This window comes from Panulirus ornatus, chromosome 10, assembly GCF_036320965.1.
Source record: "Panulirus ornatus isolate Po-2019 chromosome 10, ASM3632096v1, whole genome shotgun sequence".
Classification (NCBI taxonomy): Eukaryota; Metazoa; Arthropoda; class Malacostraca; order Decapoda; family Palinuridae; genus Panulirus; species Panulirus ornatus.
In genome coordinates this window covers 29,938,281-29,961,680 of record NC_092233.1, presented here as the reverse complement: position 1 = coordinate 29,961,680, position 23,400 = coordinate 29,938,281, and the positions used below count along the sequence as shown (strand labels likewise).

The 23,400-nt window shown below is 41.9% G+C and overlaps 1 protein-coding gene across 23 annotated transcripts in view; it reads right to left on the bottom strand.

Annotated features, from left to right (window-relative positions):
• Nucleotides 1-23,400, bottom strand: part of lap (phosphatidylinositol-binding clathrin assembly protein lap) — an 806,852-nt gene that overhangs the window by 22,183 nt on the left and 761,269 nt on the right. The gene's annotated exons all lie outside the window — the stretch shown is intronic.

Sequence of the window (23,400 nt, the reverse complement as noted above, 5' to 3'; positions counted from 1 at the left end):
GACACATACATATATATATATATACCCATGCACACAATTCACACTGTCTGCCTTTATTCATTCCCATCGCCACCTCGCCACACATGGAATACCATCCCCCTCCCCCCTCATGTGTGCGAGGTAGCACTAGGAAAAGACAACAAAGGCCCCATTCGTTCACACTCAGTCTCTAGCTGTCATGCAATAATGCCCGAAAACACAGCTCCCTTTCCACATCCAGGCCCCACACAACTTTCCATGGTTTACCCCAGACGCTTCACATGCCCTGATTCAATCCACTGACAGCACGTCAACCCCGGTATACCACATCGATCCAATTCACTCTATTCCTTGCCCTCCTTTCACCCTCCTGCATGTTCAGGCCCCGATCACACAAAATCTTTTTCACTCCATCTTTCCACCTCCAATTTGGTCTCCCACTTCTCCTCGTTCCCTCCACCTCCGACACATATATCCTCTTGGTCAATCTTTCCTCACTCATTCTCTCCATGTGCCCAAACCATTTCAAAACACCCTCGTCTGCTCTCTCAACCAAGCTCTTTTTATTTCCAAACATCTTTCTTACCCTTACATTACTTACTCGATCAAACCACCTCACACCACACACTGTCCTCAAACATCTCATTTCCAGCACATCCACCCTCCTGCGCACAACTCTATCCATAGCCCACGCCTCGCAACCATACAACATTGTTGGAACCACTATTCCTTCAAACATATCCATTTTTGCTTTCCGAGATAATGTTCTCGACTTCCACACATTCTTCAAGGCTCCCAGGATTTTCGCCCCTCCCTATGATTCACTTCCACTTCCATGGTTCCATCCGCTGCCAGATCCACTCCCAGATATCTAAAATAATTTACTTCCTCCAGTTTTTCTCCATTCAAACTTACCTCCCAATTGGCTTGACCCTCAACTCTACTGTACCTAATAACCTTGCTCTTATTCACATTTACTCTTAACTTTCTTCTTTCACACACTTTACCAAACTCAGTCACCAGCTTCTGCAGTTTCTCACATGAATCAGCCATCAGCGCTGTATCATCAGCGAACAACAACTGACTCACTTCCCAAGCTCTCTCATCGACAACAGACTTCATACTTGCCCCTCTTTCCAAAACTCTTCCATTCACCTCCCTAACAACCCCATACATAAACAAATTAAACAACCATGGAGACATCACACACCCCTGCCGCAAACCTAAATTCACTAAGAACCAATCACTTTCCTCTCTTCCTACACGTACACATGCCTTACATCCTCGATAAAAACTTTTCACTGCTTCTAACAACTTGCCTCCCACACCATATATTCTTAATACCTTCCACAGAGCATCTCTATCATCTCTATCATATGCCTTCTCCAGATCCATAAATGCTACATACAAATCCATTTGCTTTTCTAAGTATTTCTCACATACATTCCTCAAAGCAAACACCTGATCCACACATCCTCTACCACTTCTGAAACCACACTGCTCTTCCCCAATCTGATGCTCTGTACATGCCTTCACCCTCTCAATCAATACCCTCCCATATAATTTACCAGGAATACTCAACAAACTTATACCTCCATAATTTGAGCACTCACTCTTATCCCCTTTGCCTTTGTACAATGGCACTATGCACGCATTCCGCCAATCCTCAGGCACCTCACCATGAGTCATACATACATTAAATAACCTTACCAACCAGTCAACAATACAGTCACCCCCTTTTTTAATAAATTCCACTGCAATACCATCCAAACCTACTGCCTTGCCGGCTTTCATCTTCCGCAAAGCTTTTACTACCTCTTCTCTATTTACCAAATCATTTTCCCCAACCCTCTCACTTTGCACACCACCTCGACCAAAACACCCTATATCTGCCACTCTATCATCAAACACATTCAACAAACCTTCAAAATACTCACTCCATCTCCTTCTCACATCACCACTACTTGTTATCACCTTCCCATTAGCGCCCTTCACTGAAGTTCCCATTTGCTCCCTTGTCTTATGCACTTTATTTACCTCCTTCCAGAACATCTTTTTATTCTCCCTAAGATTTAATGATACTCTCTCACCCCAACTCTCATTTGCCCTATTTTTCACCTCTTGCACCTTTCTCTTGACCTCCTGTCTCTTTCTTTTATACATCTCCCACTCAATTACATTTCTTCCTTGCAAAAATCGTCCAAATGCCTCTCTCTTCTCTTTCACTAATAATCTTACTTCTTCATCCCACCACTCACTACCCTTTCTAATCAACCCACCTCCCACTCTTCTCATGCCACAAGCATCTTTTGCGCAATCCATCACTGATTCCCTAAATACATCCCATTCCTCCCCCACTCCCCTTACTTCCATTGTTCTCACCTTTTTCCATTCTGTACTCAGTCTCTCCTGGTACTTCCTCACACAAGTCTCCTTCCCAAGCTCACTTACTCTCACCACCCTCTTCACCCCAACATTCACTCTTCTTTTCTGAAAACCCATACAAATCTTCACCTTAGCCTCCACAAGATAATGATCAGACATCCCTCCAGTTGCACCTCTCAGCACATTAACATCCAAAAGTCTCTCTTTCGCATGCCTGTCAATTAACATGTAATCCAATAACACTTTCTGGCCATCTCTCCTACTTACATACGTATACTTATGTATATCTCGCTTTTTAAACAAGGTATACCCAATCACCAGTCCTTTTTCAGCACATAAATCTACAAGCTCTTCACCATTTCCATGTACAACACTGAACACCACATGTATACCAATTATTCCCTCAACTGCCACATTACTCACCTTTGCATTCAAATCACCCATCACTATAACCCGGTCTCGTGCATCAAAACCACTAACACACTCATTCAGCAGCTCCCAAAACACTTGCCTCTCATGATCTTTCTTCTCATGCCCAGGAGCATATGCACCAATAATCACCCATCTCTCTCCATCAACTTTCAGTTTTACCCATATTAATCGAGAATTTACTTTCTTACATTCTATCACATACTCCCACAACTCCTGTTTCAGGAGTGGTGGTGCTCCCGTCCCCTCTAGTCGCCTTCTACGACACGCAAGGAATGCGTGGGAAGTATTCATTCACCCTATCCACAGGGATAATATATTTCTTTTCTTCTTTTAAACTATCCGCCACTTCCCGCATTAGCGAGGTAGCGTTAAGAACAGAGGAATGGGCCTTTGTGGAATATCCTCACCTGGCCCCCCTCTGTTCCTTCTTTTGGAAAATTAAAAAAAAAAGAAAAAAAAAAACGAGAGGGGAGGATTTCCAGCCCTCAGCTCCCTCCCCTTTTAGTCGCCTTCTACGACACGCAGGGAATACGTGGGAAGTATTCTTCATCCCCTATCCCCAGGGATAAGATATATATATATATATATATATATATATATATATATATATATATATATATATATATATATATACCAGGAATATATATATATATATATATATATATATATATATATATATATATATATATATATATGGGGATACGGGAGAAAGAATACTTCCCATGTATTCCCTGCGTGTCGTAGAAGGCGACTAAAAGGGGAGGGAGCGGGTGGCTGGAAATCCTCCCTTCTTTTTTTTTTTTTATTTTCCAAAAAAAGGAACAGAGAAGGGGGTCAGGTGAGGATATTCCCTCTAAGGCCCAGTTCTCTGTTCTTAACGCACCTCGCTATCGCGGGAAATGGCAAATAGTATGAAAAAGAAAAAAAAAAAAATATATATATATATATATATATATATATATATATATATATATATATTTTATTTATTTTTTATTATACTTTGTCGCTGTCTCCCGCGTTTGCGAGGTAGCGCAAGGAAACAGACGAAAGAAATGGCCCCCCCCCCCATACACATGTATATACATACGTCCACACACGCAAATATACATACCTACACAGCTTTCCATGGTTTACCCCAGACGCTTCACATGCCTTGCTTCAATCCACTGACAGCACGTCAACCCCGGTATACCACATCGCTCCAATTTACTCTATTCCTTGCCCTCCTTTAACCCTCCTGCATGTTCAGGCCCCGATCACACAAAATCTTTTTCACTCCATCTTTCCACCTCCAATTTGGTCTCCCTCTTCTCCTTGTTCCCTCCACCTCCGACACATATATCCTCTTGGTCAATCTTTCCTCACTCATCCTCTCCATGTGCCCAAACCACTTCAAAACACCCTCTTCTGCTCTCTCAACCACGCTCTTTTTATTTCCACACATCTCTCTTACCCTTTCGTTACTCACTCGATCAAACCACCTCACACCACACATTGTCCTCAAACATCTCATTTCCAGCACATCCATCCTCCTGCGCACAACTCTATCCATAGCCCACGCCTCGCAACCATACAACATTGTTGGAACCACTATTCCTTCAAACATACCCATTTTTGCTTTCCGAGATAATGTTCTCGACTTCCACGCATTCTTCAAGGCCCCCAGGATTTTCGCCCCCCTCCCCCACCCTATGATCCACTTCCGCTTCCATGGTTCCATCCGCTGCCAGATCCACTCCCAGATATCTAAAACACTTCACTTCCTCCAGTTTTTCTCCATTCAAACTCACCTCCCAATTGACTTGACCCTCAACCCTACTGTACCTAATAACCTTGCTCTTATTCACATTTACTCTTAACTTTCTTCTTCCACACACTTTTCCAAACTCAGTCACCAGCTTCTGCAGTTTCTCACATGAATCAGCCACCAGCGCTGTATCATCAGCGAACAACAACCGACTCACTTCCCAAGCTCTCTCATCCCCAACAGACTTCATACTTGCCCCTCTTTCCAAAACTCTTGCATTTACCTCCCTAACAACCCCATCCATAAACAAATTAAACAACCATGGAGACATCACACACCCCTGCCGCAAACCTACATTCACTGAGAACCAATCACTTTCCTCTCTTCCTACACGTACACATGCCTTACATCCTCGATAAAAACTTTTCACTGCTTCTAACAACTTTCCTCCCACACCATATATTCTTAATACCTTCCACAGAGCATCTCTATCAACTCTATCATATGCCTTCTCCAGATCCATAAATGCTACATACAAATCCATTTGCTTTTCTAAGTATTTCTCACATACATTCTTCAAAGCAAACACTTGATCCACACATCCTCTACCACTTCTGAAACCACACTGCTCTTCCCCAATCTGATGCTCTGTACATGCCTTCACCCTCTCAATCAATACCCTCCCATATAATTTACCAGGAATACTCAGCAAACTTATACCTCTGTAATTTGAGCACTCACTCTTATCCCCTTTGCCTTTGTACAATGGCACTATGCACGCATTCCGCCAATCCTCAGGCACCTCACCATGAGTCATACATACATTAAATAACCTTACCAACCAGTCAACAATATATATATATATTTCTTTCTTTCTTTCAAACTATTCGCCATTTCCCGCATTAGCGAGGTAGCGTTAAGAACAGAGGACTGGGCCTTTGAGGGAATACCCTCACCTGGCCCAATTCTCTGTTCCTTCTTTTGGAAAATTAAAAAAAAAACGAGAGGGGAGGATTTCCAGCCCCCCGCTCCCTCCCCTTTTAGTCGCCTTCTACAACACGCAGGGAATACGTGGGAAGTATTCTTTCTCCCCTATCCCCAGGGAAATATATATATATATATATATATATATATATATATATATATATATATATATATATATATATATATATATGGGAGCGGGGGGCTGGAAATCCTCCCCTCTCAATTTTTTTAATTTTCCAAAAGAAGGAACGGAGAAGGGGGCCAGGTGAGGATATTCCCTCAATGGCCCAGCTCTCTGTTCTTAACGCTACCTCGCTAACGCGGGAAATGGCGAGTAGTTTGAAAAAAAAAAAAAAAAAAAATATATATATATATATATATATATATATATATATATATATATATATATATAATCCCTGGGGATAGGGGTGAAGGAATACTTCCCACGCATTCCTTGCGTGTCGTAGAAGGCAACTAAAAGGGGAGGGAGCGGGGGGCTGGAAATCCTCCCCTCTCGTTTTTTTTAATTTTCCAAAAGAAGGAACAGAGAATGAGGCCAGGTGAGGATATTCCCTCCGAGGCCCAGTCCTCTGTTCTTAACGCTACCTTGCTAACGCGGGAAATGGCGAATAGTATGAAAGAAAGAAGATATATATATATATATATATATATATATATATATATATATATTTTTTTTTTTTTTTTTTTTTTTTTTTTTTTTTTTTATACTTTGTCGCTGTCTCCCGCGTTTGCGAGGTAGCGCAAGGAAACAGACGAAAGAAATGGCCCAACCCCCCCCATACACATGTACATACACACGTCCACACACGCAATATACATACCTACACAGCTTTCCATGGTTTACCCCAGACGCTTCACATGCCTTGATTCAATCCACTGACAGCACGTCAACCCCTGTATACCACATCGCTCCAATTCACTCTATTCCTTGCCCTCCTTTCACCCTCCTGCATGTTCAGGCCCCGATCACACAAAATCCTTTTCACTCCATCTTTCCACCTCCAATTTGGTCTCCCTCTTCTCCTCGTTCCCTCCACCTCCGACACATATATCCTCTTGGTCAATCTTTCCTCACTCATTCTCTCCATGTGCCCAAACCACTTCAAAACACCCTCTTCTGCTCTCTCAACCACGCTCTTTTTATTTCCACACATCCCTCTTACCCTTACGTTACTTACTCGATCAAACCACCTCACACCACATATTGTCCTCAAACATCTCATTTCCAGCACATCCATCCTCCTGCGCACAACTCTATCCATAGCCCACGCCTCGCAACCATACAACATTGTTGGAACCACTATTCCTTCAAACATACCCATTTTTGCTTTCCGGGATAATGTTCTCGACTTCCACACATTTTTCAAGGCTCCCAAAATTTTCGCCCCCTCCCCCACCCTATGATCCACTTCCGCTTCCATGGTTCCATCCGCTGACAGATCCACTCCCAGATATCTAAAACACTTCACTTCCTCCAGCCTCTCACCATTCAAACTCACCTCCCAATTGACTTGACCCTCAACCCTACTGTACCTAATGACCTTGCTCTTATTGACATTTACTCTTAACTTTCTTCTTCCACACACTTTACCAAACTCCGTCACCAGCTTCTGCAGTTTCTCACATGAATCAGCCACCAGCGCTGTATCATCAGCGAACAACAACTGACTCACTTCCCAAGCTCTCTCATCCCCAACAGACTTCATACTTGCCCCTCTTTCCAAAACTCTTGCATTTACCTCCCTAACAACCCCATCCATAAACAAATTAAACAACAATGGAGACATCACACACCCCTGCCGCAAACCTACATTCACTGAGAACCAATCACTTTCCTCTCTTCCTACACGTACACATGCCTTACATCCTCGATAAAAACTTTTCACTGCTTCTAACAACTTGCCTCCCACACCATATATTCTTAATACCTTCCACAGAGCATCTCTATCAACTCTATCATATGCCTTCTCCAGATCCATAAATGCTACATACAAATCCATTTGCTTTTCTAAGTATTTCTCACATACATTCTTCAAAGCAAACACCTGATCCACACATCCTCTACCACTTCTGAAACCACACTGCTCTTCCCCAATCTGATGCTCTGTACATGCCTTCACCCTCTCAATGAATACCCTCCCATATAATTTACCAGGAATACTCAACAAACTTATACCTCTGTAATTTGAGCACTCACTCTTATCCCCTTTGCCTTTGTACAATGGCACTATGCAAGCATTCCGCCAATCCTCAGGCACCTCACCATGAGTCATACATACATTAAATAACCTTACCAACCAGTCAACAATACAGTCACCCCCTTTTTTAATAAATTCCACTGCAATACCATCCAAACCTGCTGCCTTGCCGGCTTTCATCTTCCGCAAAGCTTTTACTACCTCTTCTCTGTTTACCAAATCATTTTCCCTAACCCTCTCACTTTGCACACCACCTCGACCCAAACACCCTATATCTGCCACTCTGTCATCAGACACATTCAACAAACCTTCAAAATACTCATTCCATCTCCTTCTCACATCACCACTACTTGTTATCACCTCCCCATTTACGCCCTTTACTGAAGTTCCCATTTGCTCCCTTGTCTTACGCACCCTATTTACCTCCTTCCAGAACATCTTTTTATTCTCCCTAAAATTTACTGATAGTCTCTCACCCCAACTCTCATTTGCCCTTTTTTTCACCTCTTGCACCTTTCTCTTGACCTCCTGTCTCTTTCTTTTATACTTCTCCCACTCAATTGCATTTTTTCCCTGCAAAAATCGTCCAAATGCCTCTCTCTTCTCTTTCACTAATACTCTTACTTCTTCATCCCACCACTCACTACCCTTTCTAAACAGCCCACCTCCCACTCTTCTCATGCCACAAGCATCTTTTGCGCAATCCATCACTGATTCCCTAAATACATCCCATTCCTCCCCCACTCCCCTTACTTCCATTGTTCTCACCTTTTTCCATTCTGTACACAGTCTCTCCTGATACTTCTTCACACAGGTCTCCTTCCCAAGCTCACTTACTCTCACCACCTTCTTCACCCCAACATTCACTCTTCTTTTCTGAAAACCCATACTAATCTTCACCTTAGCCTCCACAAGATAATGATCAGACATCCCTCCAGTTGCACCTCTCAGCACATTGACATCCAAAAGTCTCTCTTTCGCACGCCTGTCCATTAACACGTAATCCAATAACGCTCTCTGGCCATCTCTCCTACTTACATAAGTATACTTATGTATATCTCGCTTTTTAAACCAGGTATTCCCAATCATCAGTCCTTTTTCAGCACATAAATCTACAAGCTCTTCACCATTTCCATTTACAACACTGAACACCCCATGCATACCAATTATTCCCTCAACTGCCACATTACTCACCTTTGCATTCAAATCACCCATCACTATAACCCGGTCTCGTGCATCAAAACCGCTAACACACTCATTTAGCTGCTCCCAAAACACTTGCCTCTCATGATCTTTCTTCTCATGCCCAGGTGCATATGCACCAATAATCACCCACCTCTCTCCATCAACTTTCAATTTTACCCATATTAATCGAGAATTTACTTTCTTACATTCTATGACATACTCCCACAACTCCTGTTTCAGGAGTATTGCTACTCCTTCCCTTGCTCTTGTCCTCTCACTAACCCCTGACTTCACTCCCCAGACATTTCCAAACCACTCTTCCCCTTTACCCTTGAGCTTCGTTTCACTCAGAGCCAAAACATCCAGGTTCCTTTCCTCAAACATACTACCTATCTCTCCTTTTTTCACATCTTGGTTACATCCACACACATTTAGGCACCCCACTCTGAGCCTTCGAGGAGGATGAGCACTCCCCGCGTGACTCCTTCTTCTGTTTCCCATTTTAGAAAGTTAATACAAGGAGGGGAGGATTTCCGGCCCCCCGCTCCCGTCCCCTCTAGTCGCTTTCTACGACACGCGAGGAATACGTGGGAAGTATTCTTTCACCCCTATCCCCAGGGATAATATACATATATAAACACACACACACACACACACACACACACACACACACACGCACACACACACACCCACACATACATATATATACATATGAAAAATGTAAGAAACAATTTAGAAAACAAACTTTTAGCTTGAAATGAATGAAAAAATGAACGTCACATAATGGTTCAACCTCTGGTTATGGAAAAGGAAATGTACAATTTATTCACACAAACGTCAATAGCAGTTCTCATCAATTTCACCACTGAATCAATAAGCTTCAATGTCTAAGCTACATTTTTCTCCAACTTCACTATTTTCTTGTCAAAACACCATGCATGAAAACTATCACTCCAGTAACACAACTGTAAACATTTACTTCCCCTTTAAAAAGTTCTGTATATATATATATATACACACATATGCACATATACACACACACACACATACATATATATATACATATGAAAAATGTAAGAAATAGCTTAGAAAACTGAAACTTCTCGCTTGAAATGAAATGAAAAATGAATGTCACATAATGGTTCAACCTCTGGCTATGGAAAAGGGAAATGTATAATTTATTTACACAAACGTCAATAGTAGTTTTCATCAATTTCACCACTGCATCATACTGCCTGGTCCACTTCTCTTATCATGAAACAGGAATATTGGCTTATGATGTTTCTCAATTGTCTTCATTACACAAAGTACAACCATATCTTGGATACATGAGGGTAGGTAGTTGGTCATCCGCCATAATAAAGCCTTGACAGACCAAAAATTTATCTGGACCTCAACTTTTCCAGTACATTTATGAAAAACACCTTTTTTGCTTTCCATCTCTATCACTTTGAAAAAAGGAAATATATATATATATATATATATATATATATATATATATATATATATATTTTTTTTTTTTTTTTTTTTTTTTTATACTTTGTCGCTGTCTCCCGCGTTTGCGAGGTAGCGCAAGGAAACAGACGAAAGAAATGGCCCAACCCCCCCCCCCCTAATACACATGTACATACACACGTCCACACACGCAAATATACATACCTACACAGCTTTCCATGGTTTACCCCAGACGCTTCACATGCCTTGATTCAATCCACTGACAGCACGTCAACCCCTGTATACCACATGACTCCAATTCACTCTATTCCTTGCCCTCCTTTCACCCTCCTGCATGTTCAGGCCCCGATCACACAAAATCTTTTTCACTCCATCTTTCCACCTCCAATTTGGTCTCCCTCTTCTCCTCGTTCCCTCCACCTCCGACACATATATCCTCTTGGTCAATCTCTCCTCACTCATTCTCTCCATGTGCCCAAACCATTTCAAAACACCCTCTTCTGCTCTCTCAACCACGCTCTTTTTATTTCCACACATCTCTCTTACCCTTACGTTACTTACTCGATCAAACCACCTCACACCACACATTGTCCTCAAACATCTCATTTCCAGCACATCCATCCTCCTGCGCACATCTCTATCCATAGCCCACGCCTCGCAACCATACAACATTGTTGGAACCACTATTCCCTCAAACATACCCATTTTCGCTTTCCGAGATAATGTTCTCGACTTCCACACATTTTTCAAGGCTCCCAAAATTTTCGCCCCCTCCCCCACCCTATGATCCACTTCCGCTTCCATGGTTCCATCCGCTGACAGATCCACTCCCAGATATCTAAAACACTTCACTTCCTCCAGTTTTTCTCCATTCAAACTCACCTCCCAATTGACTTGACCCTCACCCCTACTGTACCTAATAACCTTGCTCTTATTCACATTTACTCTCAACTTTCTTCTTCCACACACTTTACCAAACTCAGTCACCAGCTTCTGCAGTTTCTCACATGAATCAGCCACCAGCGCTGTATCATCAGCGAACAACAACTGACTCACTTCCCAAGCTCTCTCATCCCCAACAGACTTCATACTTGCCCCTCTTTCCAGGACTCTTGCATTTACCTCCCTAACAACCCCATCCATAAACAAATTAAACAACCATGGAGACATCACACACCCCTGCCGCAAACCTACATTCACTGAGAACCAATCACTTTCCTCTCTTCCTACACGTACACATGCCTTACATCCTCGATAAAAACTTTTCACTGCTTCTAACAACTTGCCTCCCACACCATATATTCTTAATACCTTCCACAGAGCATCTCTATCAACTCTATCATATGCCTTCTCCATATATATATATATATATATATATATATATATATATATATATATATATATATATATATGGGAGGGTATTGATTGCGAGGGTGAAGGCGTGTACAGAGCATCAGATTGGGGAAGAGCAGTGTGGTTTCAGAAGTGGTAGAGGATGTGTGGATCAGGTGTTTGCTTTGAAGAATGTATGTGAGAAATACTTAGAAAAACAAATGGATTTGTATGTAGCATTTATGGATCTGGAGAAGGCATATGATAGAGTTGATAGAGATGCTCTGTGGAAGGTATTAAGAATATATGGTGTGGGAGGCAAGTTGTTAGAAGCAGTGAAAAGTTTTTATCGAGGATGTAAGGCATGTGTACGTGTAGGAAGAGAGGAAAGTGATTGGTTCTCAGTGAATGTAGGTTTGCAGCAGGGGTGTGTGATGTCTCCATGGTTGTTTAATTTGTTTATGGATGGGGTTGTTAGGGAGGTAAATGCAAGAGTTTTGGAAAGAGGGGCAAGTATGCAGTCTGTTGTGGGTGAGAGAGCTTGGGAAGTGAGTCAGTTGTTGTTCGCTGATGATACAGCGCTGGTGGCTGATTCATGTGAAAAACTGCAGAAGCTGGTGACTGAGTTTGGTAAAGTGTGTGAAAGAAGAAAGTTAAGAGTAAATGTGAATAAGAGCAAGGTTATTAGGTATAGTAGGGTTGAGGGTCAAGTCAACTGGGAGGTAAGTTTGAATGGAGAAAAACTGGAGGAAGTGAAGTGTTTTAGATATCTGGGAGTGGATCTGGCAGCGGATGGAACCATGGAAGCGGAAGTGAATCATCGGGTGGGGGAGGGGGCGAAAATTCTGGGAGCCTTGAAGAATGTTTGGAAGTCGAGAACATTTTCTCGGAAAGCATAAATGGGTATGTTTGAAGGAATAGTGGTTCCAACAATGTTGTATGGTTGCAAGGCGTGGGCTATGGATAGAGTTGTGCGCAGGAGGGTGGATGTGCTGGAAATGAGATGTTTGAGGACAATATGTGGTGTGGTGGTTTGATCGAATGAGTAATGTAAGGGTAAGAGAGATGTGTGGAAATAAAAAGAGTGTGGTTGAGAGAGCAGAAGAGGGTGTTTTGAAATGGTTTAGTCACATGGAGAGAATGAGTGGGGAAAGATTGACCAAGAGGATATATGTGTCAGAGGTGGAGGGAACGAGAAGTGGGAGACCAAATTGGAGGTCGAAAGATGGAGTGAAAAAGATTTTGAGTGATCGGGGCCTGAACATGCAGGAGGGTGAAAGGCGTGCAAGGAATAGAGTGAATTGGAACGATGTGGTATACCGGGGTTGATGTGCTGTCAATGGATTGAACCAGGGCATGTGAAGCGTCTGGGGTAAACCATGGAAAGTGTGTGGGGCCTGGATGTGGAAAGGGAGCTGTGGTTTGCATTATTACGTGACATCTAGAGACTGAGTGTGAACGAATGGGGCCTTTGGTGTCTCTCCTAGCGCTACCTCGCACACATGAGGGGGGAGGGGGTTGTTTTATATATATATATATATATATATATATATATATATATATATATATATATATATATATATATAAATATATATATATATATCCCTAGGGATAGGGGAGAAAGAATACTTCCCACGCATTCCTCATGTGTCATAGAAGGCGACTAAAGGGGACAGGAGCGGGGGGCCAGAAACCCTCCCCTCCTTGTATCTTGACTCTCCAAAAGGGGAAACAGAAGAAGGAGTCACGCAGGGAGTGCTCATCCTCCTCGAAGGCTCAGATTGGGGTGTCTAAATGTGTGTGGATGTAACCAAGATGAGAAAAAAGGAGGGATAGGTAGTATGTTTGAGGAAAGCAACCTGGATGTTTTTGCTCTGAGTGAAACGAACCTCAAGGGTAAAGGGGAAGAGTGGTTTGGGAATGTCTTGGGAGCAAAGTCAGGGGTTAGTGAGAGGACAAGAGCAAGGGAAGGAGTAGCACTATTCCTGAAACAGGAGTGGTGGGAGTATGTAAAAGAGTGTAAGAAAGTAAATTCTAGATTGATATGGGTAAAACTGAAAGTCGATGGAGAGAGATGGGTGATTATTCATGCATATGCACCTGGGCATGAGAAGAAAGATCATGAGAGGCAAGTGTTTTGGGAGCAGCTGAATGAGTGTGTTAGTGGTTTTGATGCACATGATCGGGTTATAGCGATGGGTGATTTGAATGCAAAGGTGAGTAATGTGGCAGTTGAGGGAATAATTGGTATACATGGGGTGTTCAGTGTTGTAAATGGAAATGGTGAAGAGCTTGTAGATTTATGTGCTGAAAAAGAACTGGTGATTGGGAATACCTGGTTTAAAAAGCGAGATATACATAAGTATACGTATGTAAGTAGGAGAGATGGCCAGAAAGCGTTATTGGATTACATGTTAATTGATAGGCGCGCAAAAGAAAGACTTTTGGATGTTAATGTGCTGAGAGGTGCAACTGGAAGGATGTCTGATCATTATGTTGTGGAGGCGAAGGTGAAGATTTGTAGGGGTTTTCAGAAAAGAAGAGAGAATGTTGGGGTGAAGAGAGTGGTGAGAGTAAGTGAGCTTGGGAAGGAGACTTGTGTGAGGAAGTACCAGGAGAGACTGGGTACAGTATGGAAAAAGGTGAGAACAAAGGAGGTAAGGGGAGTGGGGGAGGAATGGGATGTATTTAGGGAAGCAGTGATGGCTTGCGCAAAAGATGCTTGTGGCATGAGAAGCGTGGGAGGTGGGTTGATTAGAAAGGGTAGTGAGTGGTGGGATGAAGAAGTAAGATTATTAGTGAAAGAGAAGAGAGAGGCATTTGGACGATTCTTGCAGGGAAAAAATGCAAATGAGTGGGAGATGTATAAAAGAAAAAGGCAGGAGGTCAAGAGAAAGGTGCAAGAGGTGAAAAAGAAGGCAAATGAGAGTTGGGGTGAGAGAGTATCATTAAATTTTAGGGAGAATAAAAAGATGTTTTGGAAGGAGGAAAATAAAGTGCATAAGACAAGGGAGCAAATGGGAACTTCAGTGAAGGGGGCTAATGGGGAGGTGATAACAAGTAGTGGTGATGTGAGAAGGAGTTGGAGTGAGTATTTTGAAGGTTTGTTGAATGTGTTTGATGATAGAGGGGCAGATATAGGGTGTTTTGGTGGTGGTGGTGTGCAAAGTGAGAGAGTTAGGGAAAATGATTTGGTAAACAGAGAAGAGGTAGTAAAAGCTTTGCGGAAGATGAAAGCCAGCAAGGCAGCAGGTTTGGATGGTATTGCAGTGGAATTTATTAAAAAAGGGGGTGACTGTATTGTTGACTGGTTGGTAAGGTTATTTAATGTATGTATGATTCATGGTGAGGTGCCAGAGGATTGGCGGAATGCTTGCATAGTGCCATTGTACAAAGGCAAAGGGGATAAGAGTGAGTGCTCAAATTATAGAGGTATAAGTTTGTTGAGTATTCCTGGCAAATTATATGGGAGGGTATTGATTGAGAGGGTGAAGGCATGTACAGAGCATCAGATTGGGGAAGAGCAGTGTGGTTTCAGAAGTGTTAGAGGATGTGTGGATCAGGTGTTTGCTTCGAAGAATGTATGTGAGAAATACTTAGAAAAGCACATTGATTTGTATGTAGCATTTATGGATCTGGAGAAGGCATATGATAGAGTTGATAGAGATTCTCTGTGGAAGGTATTAAGAATATATGGTGTGGGAGGCAAGTTGTTAGAAGCAGTGAAAAGTTTTTATCGAGGATGTAAGGCATGTGTATGTGTAGGAAGAGAGGAAAGTGATTGGTTCTCAGTGAATGTAGGTTTGCGGGAGGGGTGTGTGACGTCTCCATGGTTGTTTACTTTGTTTATGGATGGGGTTGTTAGGGAGGTGAATGCAAGAGTTTTGGAAAGAGGGGCAAGTATGTAGTCTGTTGTGGATGAGAGAGCTTGGGAAATGAGTCAGTTATTGTTCGCTGATGATACAGCGCTGGTGGCTGATTCATGTGAGAAACTGCAGAAGCTGGTGACTGAGTTAAGATAAGTTAAGAGTAAATGTGAATAAGAGCAAGTTTATTAGGTATAGTAGGGTTGAGGGTCAAGTCAACTGGGAGGTAAGTTTGAATGGAGAAAAACTGGAGGAAGTAAAGTATTTTAGATATCTGGGAGTGGATCTGGCAGCAGATGGAACCATGGAAGCGGAAGTGAATCATAGGGTGGGGGAGGGGGCGAAAATTCTGGGAGCCTTGAAGAATGTTTGGAAGTTGAGAACATTATCTCGGAAAGCAAAAATGGGTATGTTTGAAGGAATAGTGGTTCCAACAATGTTGTATGGTTGCGAGGCGTGGGCTATGAATATAGTTGTGCGCAGGAGGGTGGATGTGCTGGAAATGATATGTTTGAGGACAATATGTGGTGTGAGGTGGTTTGATCGAGTAAATAATGGAAGGGTAGAGATGTGTGGAAATAAAAAGAGTGTGGTTGAGAGAGCAGAAGAGGGTGTTTTGAAATGGTTTGGTCACATGGAAAGAATGAGTGAGGAAAGATTGACCTAGAGGATATATGTGTCAGAGGTGGAGGGAATGAGGAGAAATGGGAGACCAAATTGGAAGTGGAAAGATGGAGTGAAAAAGGGTGAAAGGCGTGCAAGGAATAGAGTGAATTGGAACGATGTGGTATACCGGGGTTGACGTGCTGTCAGTGGATTGAACCAGGGCATGTGACGCGTCTGGGGTTTGATGATAGAGTGGCAGATATAGGGTGTTTTGGTCGAGGTGGTGTGCAAAGTGAGAGGGTTAGGGAAAATGATTTGGTAAACAGAGAAGAGGTAGTAAAAGCTTTACGGAAGATGAAAGCCGGCAAGGCAGCAGGTTTGGATGGTATTGCAGTGGAATGTATAAAAAAAGGGGGTGACTGTATTGTTGACTGGTTGGTTAGGTTATTTAATGTATGTATGACTCATGGTGAGGTGCCTGAGGATTGGCAGAATGCGTGCATAGTGCCATTGTACAAAGGCAAAGGGGATAAGAATGAGTGCTCAAATTACAGAGGTATAAGTTTGTTGAGTATTCCTGGTAAATTATATGGGAGGGTATTGATTGAGAGGGTGAGGGCATGTACAGAGCATCAGATTGGGGAAGAGCAGTGTGGTTTCAGAAGTGGTAGAGGATGTGTGGATCAGGTGTTTGCTTTGAAGAATGTATGTGAGAAATACTTAGAAAAGCAAATGGATTTGTATGTAGCATTTATGGATCTGGAGAAGGCATATGATAGAGATGCTCTGTGGAAGGTATTAAGAATATATGGTGTGGGAGGCAAGCTGTTAGAAGCAGTGAAAAGTTTTTATCGAGGATGTAAGGCATGTGTACATGTAGGAAGAGAGGAAAGTGATTGGTTCTCAGTGAATGTACGTTTGCGGCAGGGGTGTATGATGTCTCCATGGTTGTTTAATTTGTTTATGGATGGGGTTGTTAGGGAGGTGAATGCAAGAGTTTTGGAAAGAGGGGCAAGTATGAAGTCTGTTGTGGATGAGAGAGCTTGGGAAGTGAGTCAGTTGTTGTTTGCTGATGACACAGCGCAGGTGGCTGATTCATGTGAGAAACTGCAGAAGCTGGTGACTGAGTTTGGAAAAGTGTGTGGAAGAAGAAAGTTAAGAGTAAATGTGAATATGAGCAGGGTTATTAGGTACAGTAGGGTTGAGGGTCAAGTCAATTGGGAGGTAAGTTTGAATGGAGAAAAACTGGAGGAAGTAAAGTGTTTTAGATATCTGGGAGTGGATCTGGCAGCGGATGGAAACATGGAAGCGGAAGTGAATCATAGGGTGGGGGAGGGGGCGAAAATCCTGGGAGCCTTGAATAATGTGTGGAAGTCGAGAACATTATCTCGGAAAGCAAAAATGGCTATGTTTGAAGGAACAGTGGTTCCAACAATGTTGTATGGTTGCGAGGCGTGGGCTATGGATAGAGTTGTGCGAAGGAGGGTGGATGTGCTGGAAATGACATGTTTGAGGACAATGTGTGGTGTGAGGTGGTTTGATTGAGTAAGTAATGTAAGGGAAAGAGAGATGTGTGGAAATAAAAAGAGCATGGTTGAGAGAGCAGAAGAGGGTGTTTTGAAATGGTTTGGGCACATGGAGAGAATGAGTGAGGAAAGATTGACCAAGAGGATATATGTGTTGGAGGTGGAGGGAACGAGTAGAAGTGGGAGACCAAATTGGAGGTGGAAAGATGGAGTGAAAAAGATTTTGAGTGATCGGGGCCTGAACATGCAGGAGGGTGAAAGGTGGGCAAGGAATACTGCCTTCATCCATTCCCGCCGCCAACCCACCACACATGAAATGGCACCCCCCTCCCCATATGAGTGCGCGGAGTAGCGCTACGAAAAGACAACAAAGGCCACATTTGTTTACACTCAGTCTCTAGTTGTCATGTGCAATACCCCAAAACCACAGCTCCTTTTCTACATCCAGGCCCCACAAAACTTTCCATGGTTTACCCCAGAAGCTTCACATGCCCTGGTTCAATCCACTGACAGCATGTCGACCCTGGTATATCACATCATTCCAATTCACTCTATTCCTTGCATGCCTTTCACCCTCCTGTATGTTCAGGCCCTGATTGCTCAAAATCTTTTTCACTCCATCCTTCCACCTCCAATTTGGTCTCACCCTTCTCATTCCCTCCACCTCTGACACATATATCCTCTTTATCAATTTCTCTCACTCATTCTCTCCATGTGACCAAACCATTTCAATACACCCTCTTCTGCTCTCTCAACCACACTAATTATTAACAAACATTTCTCTAACCCTTTCACTACTTACTCGATCAAACCACCTCAAGCCACATATTGTCCACTCCTTCCCTGTAATGTGCAGCCCAAATGCCTCTCTTTTTTCTTCCACTAGTAACTTTACTTCTTGATCCCTCCACTCACAACCCTTTCTAATCTGCCCACCTCCCACAAGCCACATGCTAGATTAAGTGTTTTGCCAAAATGATTATGTCCATGTTCAGAAGTACATGTGTTTGTGAACAGATCTTTTCTCTAATCAATATTAACAAGTCTCGGCTTTATTCTCAACTTAATGAAGCGCACCTGAATTCAGTCCTCGACTCAGTCATTTGCTCTAAACTTTGATGCCATGATTCATACTAAATGCCAAGTATCAAGGAACAGCAGAAGCTGGTAAGGTAACAATATGTTACTGGTCAACAGAGATTTTGTCCCATGGAAAATATATCTTTTTCTTACGTATTTCTGCACAATGAATCCAAAAATGTTTTCAAAATTAATCTATCACCCATAGTTTTTTGTTCTGGCATACTCACACATCATTATGTACAGTATATATGTACCAGTGCTCTACAGAACATTTGAAACAAAAAGGTTAATAAACACAGCTATTTTTATTGTTTGTGAAATGCAACAGCTTCATTTTGAAAGTACAAACCTAGATAAATGAGTCACCAGCGGCCTGCAGAAACATGACTGGAAATGTTAGGACACTCAAATGGTGCCCACTCCTGAGAAGCAGTTTTGTCAATTGCAGGCTAGAACTCAACTCAGAAGCCTGCAAAACATGACTGGAAATGCTGGGACATTCATACAGAGTCCACTCCTGAGAAGCAGTTCTGTCAGTTGCAGGCTGTATGTGTAAAGTCTTTTCCACTCTGTTGACAGATTGTGTTTTCGTGTATTCAAGCATTATGGTGATACCCCATCCTCCATTATAATGCTGTGTAAATAGTCCAAACTCTTTCTGCTACATCTGCGGTGAACTGATATTCATATGGCAAAAACATTCTTTCACAACCCTCATTAAAAAATGCTATAAGCATTACTTTGGTTGTAAAGTGGGTGACCAGGGTAAAAGCTGGGCCCCCATATTTGTTATGTCATGTGTCAGGCTTCTCACAGCATGGGCAAAAGTTCATGCCATATGCCTTTTGCCATTCTTATGACTTGGAGAGAGCCCAAAGATCATGCTTCGGATTACTACTGCCAGACAAATATCAATGGAGTAACATCAAAATCCAAGCATACTGTTAACTATCCTAATTTACCATCTGCCATGAGGCCACTACCTCACAGTCATGAATTACCCATGCCAGAACCTCCAAGAAACATCAATAATGAGTGACGAGTCTGGTGATGAGAAAGCAGACCAAGTAGAGGACAATACGGATCCAACATTTGAAGCAGCTATTCTTCAAATGAACCAAAGTTGCTGAGTCAAGATCCTAATGATCTCGTCTGCACTTTACATTAGTCTAAGAAGCAAGCCAAAATTTTGCGTTAAAGGGCTGGAATCTTCTCCTGAATGAAACTAAAGTTTGTTTTTATCATGATCGCCATGTTGTTTTCAAAGAATTTTTCTCCCTTAAAGATGGTCTGGTGTTTTGCAATGATGTCTGTTCCATTATGGAGGCACTTGGCCACGAATATAACACAGATGAGAGTTGCTTGTTAACTGACTCATCAAACGTAAGCTTGAAAGCAGTTCTATTCCAATACAGAAACAACTTCCCCTCTCTTCCTTTGGCTTATGAAGCTAACATGAAGGAATTGTACGATAATATGAAGCTTCTTTTGGAAAAAATTACATATGGGAACTTTAAATGGAATGTATATGGTGACCTAAAGGTTGTGGCACTTTTTTTGGAATCCTGTCGTTTCCTCTGTGAGTGGGACATCCAGGACAAGAAAAATCATAATGTTAGGAAAGTGTGGCCAAAACGAACATCACTGACTCCATGGAAGAAGAATTTCAACAATTATCCTCTTGCTGATCTTGAGAAAAATTTATCTGCCTCCTTTAAACGTTACGCTCGGGTTGATGAAGAACTTCATCAAAGGTACGGATAAAACTGGCCATGAATTCACATATTTGAGAAATAAATTCCCCAGAATCAGTGATGCAAAATTAAGGAGGGTATTTTTGTAGGACAACAGATCAAGGAACTGCCTCAAAATAAAAAGTTCAATGAAGAGCTAAGTGAAGTTGAAAAACTTACATGGCTATCATTTAAAAGAATTTGAAAAGATCTCTTTGGGAATCACACATCAGAAAACTTTTGTGTTGTAAAAGATCAACTGACTTTATATAAAGCTGGGGTGCAATACCAGTCTGAAAATTCAATTTTGGACTCGCACTTAGGCTTTTTCCTGGAAAATCTTAGGGCAGTCGGTGATAAGCATGGCAAAAGATTTCACAAGGATATTTTGGACAAGGAAAAGTAGTACCATGGAAAGCAGAGCCCCTCTATGTTGGCAGATTACAGATGGACACTAAGGATGAATGTTCCCGAGGCTAAATATAGCCGAAAATCGTACACTTCTGTATTTCAGAGGTAAGTTTTTTAAGTGCAATACCAACTATATTTATGCATGCATGCATGCATGAGTGATTCACACCTATTGTAAAATTCAATTGCTCTGTCACGAAAAAAACCATGCCTGATAGAAAAATTCAAAAACATTCAAATTCAGCATAAAAAGTACTATAAGGTCCACATATTTTAGTTTGTGGGACAAAAACAAGTACTATTAGGTCCAAATATTTTAGTTTGTCGGACAAAAAAAGGCTTAATTCTGCTGACCAATAAAGCTGATGTCTTTTCTTTATACTCTCACTTTGCATTTCTTCACTTTGCTTTGTCTTGCTGTGAAAGAGATTGCCAGGTCACTTATCGTACATGCAAATAAATATCAAAATAAACGTATTTATTTATTTTGCTTTGTCGCTGTCTCCCGCATTAGCGAGGTAGCACAAGGAAACAGATGAAAGAAATGGCCCAACCCACCCACATACACATGTATATACATACACGTCCACACACGCAAATATACATACCTATACATCGCAACGTATACATATATATACACACACAGACACATGCATATATACACATGCACATAATTCATACTGTCTGCCTTTATTCATTTCCATCGCCACCCTGCCACACATGAAATAACAACCCCCTCATGTGCGCGAGGTAGCGCTAGGAAAAGACAACAAAGGCCACATTCGTTCACACTCAGTCTCTAGCTGTCATGTAATAATGCACCGAAACCACAGCTCCTTTTCCACATCCAGGCCCCACAGAACTTTCCATGGTTTACCCCAGACGCTTCACATGCCCTGGTTCAATCCATTGACAGCACGTCGACCCCGGTATACCATATCATTCCAATTCACTCTATTTCTTGCATGCCTTTCACCCTCCTGCATGTTCAGGCCCTGATCACTCAAAATCTTTTTCACTCCATCTTTCCACCTCCAATTTGGTCTCCCACTTCTCCTCATTCCCTCCACCTCTGACACATATATCCTCTTGGTCAATCTTTCCTCACTCATTCTCTCCATGTGACCAAACCATTTCAAAACACCCTCTTCTGCTCTCTCAACCACACTCTTTTTATTACCACACATCTCTCTTATCCTATTATTACTTACTCGATCAAACCATCTCACACTACATATTGTCCTCAAACATCTCATTTCCAGCACATCCACCCTTCTCTGCACAACCCTATCCATAGCCCATGCCTCGCAACCATATAACATTGTTGGAACCACTATTCCTTCAAACATTCCCATTTTTGCTTTCCAAGACAATGTTCTCGACTTCCACTTAACCTACACGTGGTTAAGATTCAGTTTGCTTTAGGGATTAACAACCAGTTCTACGAGTTAAAAGTCAAAATACAAATAATATAGCATACAACACATTGCAGACTTCCATTTTTTTTTATTAGAGATTCGTGGTTGCCCTTGTCTGGAGTAGACTTAAACCCCACCCCTCTAGTCTTGTTCCTGTACCTACCTCCTTTATCACTTTGCCATGCTATGCCCCAAAAGGGTGATTGCAAAGTTCTCATACATTATGTAGCCCACAAAGTGTATCTAATCTGGCCCACCATAGCAAATGAGTTTGATACCCCTAACCAAAAACAACAACCAAATGCTGGCCATATGCTCAAAAGTAGCAAGGTATTGTAATAGGGGTGAATAAATGTAGTGTGTCACGTTACAAGAGCCTACATATCCAAAAACAATCACACAAACTTTTATAATAACACCTGACATCACTTTTATACAGGGATCAGACATTTATTGTATGCTAAGAGAGGCATTTATTGCAAAACACAACAGCAGTTCAAACACTATAAAGACCTCTTGTCCTGTTTTAATATCTACCTTCCTTATCATTTTGCCATACTACACCCCAAAAGGTTGATCATGAAGAGCTCATCCATCATAAGGCTTGCAAAATGTACAATCACATTAAATCTGGCCTGCTGTAACAAATGAGTTTGACACCCCTGATCATAACAACAAACAAATGCTGGAAATATGCACACATGCAGCAGAGTATTGTAATGGGGTTCAACAAATGAGGTGTGTCATGTTTTAAGAACCTAAGTATCCTGAAACATAACAATACACTCTTTTATAACAACACTTGACAAAACTTTTACTGGGGGATCAGACTTTTAATGTATGCACAAATAGGCATTTATTGCAAAACATAACAGTAGTTCAAACACTAAGCACAGTGAAAAGTCATAAGTGAAATATCGTAAAATACATCAAAAACAATTAACACAAACAATTTACAAATAGTTTTACTGTTGAACATTTCTTCACAATGGAGGGCATCAGGGAAATTTCTAAAGGGTTAACACACAGCACCTTCTAA